This window comes from Peromyscus leucopus, chromosome X (genome assembly GCF_004664715.2).
Source record: "Peromyscus leucopus breed LL Stock chromosome X, UCI_PerLeu_2.1, whole genome shotgun sequence".
NCBI classification, from domain to species: Eukaryota; Metazoa; Chordata; class Mammalia; order Rodentia; family Cricetidae; genus Peromyscus; species Peromyscus leucopus.
The window spans coordinates 58,745,482-58,753,358 of record NC_051083.1 but is presented as its reverse complement, the minus strand read 5'-3'; the positions used below and the strand labels follow the sequence as shown (position 1 = coordinate 58,753,358).

The following is a 7,877-nucleotide window of genomic DNA, read 5'->3' as shown; positions in this document are numbered from 1 at the left end:
AGGAACAAGAGAAGTTCCCATGAATGCCCATAGAGTCCTATCAACCGTATACCCTGAGCCAGTCTGTCATACAGCAACAGGCCGGTGGCCAGACCGCTGGGAACCTGTTGCGGAGCAGAGGAAATAAGGCACAAGAGAAGAGCAGGGAGCCTGAGCAAGGCCACTCGGCAGGGTGACAGCTAAGCTAGGCTCAATGCCAGGCTCCTGCTCATCTGCTGGCTTTCGAGGGACCAGGAAAGGGACAGGTAAGCCAGAAAGGATGTCCCCAGGCTTGCCCAAACTCAAGTGCCCACACCAAGTTCATCACCTTGGTCCGCCTAACATCATTATCTTCTTCCCCCCTCTTTCTCCTCCCTCCCCCTCCCCCTTCTCCTCCTTTTAGTTTTGAGACAAAGTCTCGCTATGTTGCTATGGCTAGCCTTGAATTTGTGGCACTCTGATATATGGAAGTCATTCCTCCCAAGTGCTGGGATTTCGGGTGTGAACCACCATACCTGGGTTTTGGTTTTTTTTTTTTTAATGGCTTGTTTTATTTATTTATTTTTTTTCAGAGCTGAGGACCGAACCCAGGGCCTTGCGCTTGCTAGGCAAGCACTCTACCACTGAGCTAAATCCCCAACCCCAGCTATTTTTGAAACAGGCTTTTGCTATATGGCCCTTGCCCTGGTAGGCCTGGAACTCACTATGTAGCACAGGCTGGCCTTGAACTTGTGGTGATCTTCTTACTTTAGCCTCTTGAGTTCTGTGGTTATAGGCATGAACCATCATACCCAGCTTGTTCTCTCTCTCTCTCTCTCTCTCTCTCTCTCTCTCTCTCTCTCTCTCTCTCTCTCTCTCTCTCTCTCTCCCTCTCCCTCTCCCTCTCCCTCTCCCTCTCCCTCTCCCCTCTCCCTCTCCCTCTCCCTCTCCCTCCCCCCGCCCCTCTCTGGCCTGGAACTCATTCTGTGGAACAGACTAGCCTCCAATTCACTGTGATCTGCCTGTCTCTGCTTCCTGAGTGCCAAGATTTGAAGGCGTGCACCACCACATCCAGTCCCCATCTTCCTTCCTTCCTTCCTTCCTTCCTTCCTTCCTTCCTTCCTTCCTTCCTTCCTTCCCTCCCTCCCTCCCTCCCTCCCTCCCTCCCTCCCTCTTCCTCCTTCTCTTGTTTTGTTGACATGGGGTCCAACAGTGTACCCTAGGTTAGCCCTGAACTCACAATCTTCCTACCCATGCAGCTCCAAGGATATCTGTAGCCACCACACTTGCCACCCTGTTTTCCACCCATTGTGTCCTGTCCCTTCCTGAGAAGCTGCCGTAAGGGCCTAAGTGGCTGCACATGGGGACATTCTGCCTTTGTCTGGGCCCCTGAGGTCAATCACTCTTGCCTGCTGTCTGCCTGGCCCCACATCTCCACTCCCCTCCTCAGATGGAAACTCTGTCTTCACTCACACTTGTTCCCTTTATATCTCTCCCCTCGGTTTTATGGGGCGGCTGTGGCAAGAGGGAACTGGGGAGGCTGTGGCTCCGAGACTGTCCTTTATTAGTTCTCTTCCCTGGGAAACAGGGGGCTGCAGCTGGCCGGCGATCTGGGTGGGGTGAGCCGGTCTCTGGCTGCTGGGACGGCTGCACATCTGGGGTGGGGGCCTGGAAAGGAAGCTGAGATGAATTACCTGTGTGTGCTGGGAGAATCAATTGGGCATGCGGGCACGCTGCCTGCTCCGCCGGAATTAGGGAGCAGGGCTGGGGGCTCCAGCTGGGGACTTGGGAGAAGGCAGAGCCCCCATAGTGGAGTAGGCAAGGGCAGAGCCTTGGAGAGAAAGCCCAGCCTCCCGGTGAAAAGAAAGGCCTATTTTCTACCTCGAGCCGGGGAATCTCTCCAAATGAGCCCTCCCTTCTCTGTAGCACCTTCTAGACATACCACTAGGCCTACATACTTGCCATCCCTTTCCCCACCCACCTCATAGCTACTTCTGGCCAGACCCCCACATCTCCTTCTCCTACCCAGTTGGCATGGGTGCTTCATACATTCCTTGCACATACGTGCAAATTTGTGCATGGGCTCACATTTTCCTCTTCTCTCAACATCTCCCATCCCTTCCACACTCCCAAGGCCACTCTGACACTTATTAGCTGTGCGTGGCTTTGCTTTTCCTAGTCTGGGAAATAGGACTGATCCTTCTAAACAGGAGGCTTTGGGATGTTGAGTCATTTCCAGTAATGCCTGGCCCTGAGCTCCTGTTCCTGGCTAGAAGTTCTCTGGACCTGGAGAAGCCTGGACTTTAAAGATGAGTCGAATAGGGCTCAAATGTGGACTTTGCCATCTTCTATCTTCCAGGGTCTCAGTTTCGTTTATACTCTGAGCTGATTATTATTATTATTATTATTATTATTATTATTATTATTATTTTATTTGCAAGGTCAGAAGGGAAGGGTGCTGCAAGTCAGAGCCCATCCTGGAGCTTCCTTTTTATACCTTCCCATGGCAATGCTCTCAGCCACCCCCAGAACGTGCCTCTTCAGCTTCCCGGGCGCAAAGTGAGTGAGCAGGCGGCTAAAGGTCAAAGAGCCAGGTGGGCTTGACTAGTGTGCTGAGGACAATGCAGATGGCCTCCCTCCCCCAGCAGCTCCTCAGGTCCCTTACTCTCCAGGAGGCAGCCTCCTCTCTGACATCATCTGTAGTCAATTCCCCCGAGGGCCATCCCCAATTTTCATTTCCTCTCACTAATCCTGGCATGCAGTCCCTTTGCACAGCCCGGAACAGCCTCTGTCCCGGAGCTGGCTCCACTCACCAGATATGTGTTGCAGCTCATGGACCCAGGTTCTCAGTTGGGACGGCCTTGTAGAGTTCATCATTTCCAGTCCTCTTCCTCCAGGCCCTGAAGGAGAATGGACAGGGTCTACCCACCCACTCAGCACCTTGGTACCATTAGTAGAGGGCTCCCTCAGTAGGCAGAGAAGGTCTATACCTGAGCAATATTGATGAGCAGAATGCCAGCTGACTATCAGCCCCCACTCACACTCTTGGCCCTTGAGTAGTTCACAACATGGACCACTTCCCATGGTGGCTCTGGGAGACGCAGATTAATCATCAGAAGGTATAACCAGATGCTTGGACTGGGGCTTATCTGAGGTCCTGATGTAAGAAAGGTTAGGAATGCTATATGAAGTCCCAGAGGTAGGAAAGCACCAAAGGAAGGTGAGCTGCTGCATCTGAATACATGCGCATCCAGCAAGGGTCACCCATTCACCTCCAAGATCGCCACCGTCAAAGAGGGGGGCCAGAGCTGAGGGCAGGATTAAGCAACAGGAGGAGAAATGAAGTTCACAATGGAATCTCAACCAGGAAGCCCTGGGCTCTGGAGAACAGCAATCCAGGACTGAGGGTCAGGTTGAGCCAGTCTGGTTAGAGCTGAGGGCTGATAGGAAAGAAGCAGGAGGTGACCCTTACAGGGCTGACAGGCCATCCATAGAGTCAAGTCCATGTGCAAGCCCAGCCCACGTGCTCAGGAGATCCTTCCCCACTGCTTCCCTCCAGCCCCAGGTTAGTGCTTTTACATTACGCCCTGGTGCCTTCTCTGGTCCCTCTGTCTTTCTCTGGACGAGCCTTTGGTATCTCCCACTGCTAACTCAAACACTACCTTCTGGGAGAAGCTTTCCTTGATGCCCATCCCCGCCATCCTTGCAAGAGCTTCTTGGCCTCAGCTGTCGTCACAGCCTCACTACATGGTTCTCTCAGTTTCTCTGAGCCTGGCACCGAGCCTGGCTACTGGGTGGATGCAGAAGTGAAGCAGAAGGGACACGTGTTTACAAAGAGGCCACCAGCTCTGGGTCGGAGAAGATTCGAGGCTTTGGCAGTCAACTCAGGGCATAAAAGTGCATGATTCTTCTCATTATCAGCACCCAGGCTATGCCTGGCATCCAGGTGAAGGCATGATGGCGGGGCAGAGAGGTGGGAAGGGGCAGAGCCTTATTGCAGGGGATTCCTGATCCTCCTAGGCCAGTTCTTCCCATTCATCTCCCCCAAGTCTTGCATCAAGCTCTGGATGGGATTCAGAAAACACATGCATGGGATGCCTAAATGATATCTAAGCCGCTCCTGTGATGGGCACATTGCCAATGTCCTGTTTTGATTGGCATGCCGGAACAGCCCCAGTTGCCCCTTCTCTGGCCATTCTGGAAGGCTGTTTTCCTAGAGAGGCCTTACTGGTGGCCCCAAACCCCGTTCCATACCTTCCATGGAACAGCACAGCCAAGCAAGGGGAAGTGATATCAGTGAGCCAGGCTTCTGGGATTCAGGACTCAGTTTTTCCATTAACTCCTCTGGTGACTGTGGTTGAGTATGTGATCCTCAGTGACCCTTGGATTCTCCCTGCTGGAGACTGGAGGCCTCCTAGAAGGAGAGAACCTCCAAAGAAAACCAGCAGAGGATGGCTTTGGGTGCTGAAGCGTGGCCCTCACCACCGTGGGCAAGGCACATCTGGTGCCCTGCGCCAGGCGCCCTGTCGTCCGCCCCAGCGCCTGAGCCTGCACCCGCCTGGCCACAGGCTGAGGAAACATAATTGTGCCGGGCTATTTCAGACCCATTATCTCAGCTCAGCCCCGGCTTCCTGAGCAGGCCCCGAATTAGCCTGGCGCTTTGTTCTCAAGTGCATTCGTCAGATCGCTTGGCCTGTACCTCGGGAGGAGGGAAGAGGAGGGAGGGGAGGGCAGGGGAACGAGGGGAGGGCAGGGGCGGAGACTGGGCGGAGAGGGAGCGGGAGGAGGAACTCGATGCTAATTAAGTCTCATTAAAAAGAAGACGACAATGAGGAATAAGGCAAAGAAGAAAGAAAAAACGAAGTGGAGGGGGGAGGGAAGGGCTTGCTGAGGAAGCAGAACAGCCACCGGGAGAGAGACGCACACAGAAGCGCGCAGGCACACACACGCCCACAAAAAGACAGGCAAACACACACAGCTCTCCCTCCAGGCAGCCTGTGCCCGCTCTGCCCGGTCAGCCTTGGCCCGCCAGTTTGGCCCCAGACTTCCGCTCAGAAACGTGCTCTTTCTTCCGGTGCCCAGTTCAGCCAGGATTCAAATTCTGCCTGGGATACTCAGTAGTTCGAGGCCTTGGGCTAATCCCCTCTCAGGACCTCAGTTTCCAACATTTGTCACAGGGGAATCCTCAGCTCCTCTGAGCAAAGCTAGCCGGAGGAAGAGACCAGAGTATGTTTAGAGGTGTCTAGCCTCAGCAGCCAGCCTCATAGCACAGTGCCCTCGGGGGTCGGGCCTGGCCAGGCAGCCACCTCTGAGCAGTTCTCAGAGCTGGGGGGTGGCACAGTCTCTGGCCTTAGGCGCTGCTGAGCTCCCTCCCCTCCTGCCACTGTTGGTCTGTGCCCCCCTCCCCCCGCCACCAGCCCAGGCTTCTTTCATGGACCATTGCTTGGGCAACAGACAAAGCTGCCTAGGGGTAGGGAGGCTCTGTATCACCACAAAGGTCCTCAGTCACCCTAATGAACTAACTCAGCTCTCTTTCTCTCAGAATTCTTGTTTCTTAGTAACTCACGTCTTCCAATGGAGCCCAGCTCAATGCCAAGCTTGCTTTTCACAGCACTCAGCCAGACCCTGGGTAGATGAGAAGACCTAGCATGGGATGCCCGCACCACCCCTCTTTGTCTGTAAGGAGAATCCAGCTCTGCTTTCCCTACCTACCCCAGTCCTGAGAGTGCTTCATGCTCTTCCCTGCAAGGAAGAAGATATCCAGTTCCTCCCGAGTCTCTCGAAGACAGAAATTCAGGCTGGGCCTTGTAATTATCATTTACAGTCTTGCTCAGGCTCAGACAGTGGATCCAGGGACTTCAGTTAGAGCCCTTTCCCAAGCTCTCTAGCCCAAGGCACCCCCAAGAAAACTTTGTTGCAGAAATGATCATCTAGACTAGTGGTTCTCAACCTTCCTAATGCTGCGATCCTTTAATACAGTTCCTCGTGCTGTGGTGACCCCCAACCAGAAAATTATTTTTGTTGCTACTTCATAACTGTAATTTTGCTACTATTATAAATCGTAATGTAAATATCCATGTTTTCCGATGGTTTTAGGCGACCCCTGTGAAAGGATCGTTTGACCCCCCAAGGGGGTTGCAACCCACAGGTTGAGAACCGCTAACCTAGATGGTCACGGATTCAAATTTCGGCTCTAAAAATCAGTGGCTACAGCTCTCCTTTGGAATCCTTAGTTCCATGTTCCATAAAGCGCAGTGAGTGCCTGTGGCTGGCCCATAGAGTGCCTGATGGCGTGCAAAGCTGAGCCTGGCTCATAGTTGATACTCAGTTCATAGTGTTTGCACTTCTTCTATTCCATTGCCTCATGTTGCCCATACACAAATGCCCTCTGAGCAGTCCAGACGTCCTTGTGCCTGGCAGGGAAGAAGAACTGGAGGAGGAAGATGCCCTCCTCTGTGGGGGGCTTGCGGTCTGCTGGGGTCTAGGATCACAGGAATTCCGGCTGACCCAGGAATTGAGATCAGCGAGTAGTGTGCTTACAGGAACCAGAAGGACAAGGCCTGGCATTGGGAGGCTTGAGTACCAGTCCCAAATTTTCCAGAGACTTCATGGGCCCTTAGCTGCCGGAGTCTTTGCCCCTACATGGATGTCAGCCAACACCCCTCCCCCAGTGGCGAGGCTGCATAGGCTCCAAGATGCAAAACCCGAAGGTCAGTGCTGAGCCCACCGCCCACCCCCACCCAGCTCGGTGAGGTCAGCTGGCAGGCCTCCCCCACACTTCACTCTCCTCTCTAGCAGAGCTGTTTTTCACAGCATCTTCTAGAGGAGTGAGCCCTCCGAGCCTTTCCACCCCACATTCCTGTGCAAGCCTTCAAGCAGTCCCAGACGGAGCTGGGGCTGGGCTGGGATGCACCGCGAGCTGAGTCGAGTTCCCATTGTCCGCAAATCGGGACCAGCTGTGAGCAGCCTGACAGCCCCGGGCTCATGGCCGCCCCCACTCTCGCTGCAGCTACAGAAGAAGGAAAAAGAGAGAGCCCACCGCACCGCCGGCCCAGAGCTCCCCCTCTCCTATGTGCACGCGCGTAGATGTGCACACGTACACAAACAGCATGCCCAGCTCTCTAGCCAGGAACAATCAAGCATTATGAATAAAGATATGCAGCTGGACAGAGAATGCCTCCACACCCACCTGGCCCACCCAGTAGCACACAACTCTCCTCCCTGTCCTGGCCCTCAGCACCTCAGAAGCCCCCACCCTGGTCCACAGGCATGTGGAGGCCAGAGCTCAGGGGCACGGGACTGCCCTAGTCTGCTAGAGCCCTCAGTGGAGACTTGTGGTCCTGTAGGAAAAACGTTGCTTGCCTCTATCATATCATGACGCAGGAGTCTGAGCACAAAGCAGGCTGTGGCTTCAGATACCAGGGCTAGTGAGGAAAGGGGAAGTCAGACTGAGGCCAGAACCTGATTTCAGGACAGGAAAGCTGGTCCAACTAAGTGTAGACCCTGACAGTGGTCAGGCCCAGTGTTGGGGCAGGTTCAGTAAGAAGAAGCCAGTGTGTGAGCATTGGGCAGCAGGATAGTATATGTGAGTATATGTGTGTAGCTACTCTCCGTTGGACTACAACTGAGCATTCGGGAAGCTGCATCCTAACCCAAGAAGAGAACCAGCAAGGCTCTGGTTCAGGGCTTCCAGCTGACCATGGAGCCCACTGGAAAGACATACACCCTATTGGATAATGAGTCAAAGCATTTGGACCCAGGTATGGCAGAGAGTAGGAAGCAAGTCAGTAGACGTGAGCTGGACGGAGTGGTCCCTGCCAGCCCCATGGCATCAACGCCGATAGAAGGAGAACAATTCCCTCCTAGTGTGCTCTCCCCCCATGCTTTCTCAGAGTCAGCCTCACTAATACCCTCTCCCC

At 54.0% G+C, this 7,877-nt stretch overlaps 1 long non-coding RNA gene across 2 annotated transcripts; it reads right to left on the bottom strand.

Moving 5' to 3' along the window:
* Positions 1 to 1,505: 1,505 nt before the first annotated feature.
* LOC114703189 lies at positions 1,506 to 4,628 on the bottom strand. 2 transcript variants are annotated; one of them, XR_003736104.2, is made up of 3 exons: positions 4,213 to 4,628; positions 2,772 to 2,858; positions 1,506 to 1,626 (listed from the first exon to the last, which is right to left on the bottom strand). It is a non-coding gene; the product is annotated as an uncharacterized LOC114703189 (long non-coding RNA). The 2 variants fall into 2 exon arrangements; XR_005090000.1 differs by lacking the exon at positions 4,213 to 4,628 and adding an exon at positions 2,949 to 3,469.
* Positions 4,629 to 7,877: the final 3,249 nt, after the last annotated feature.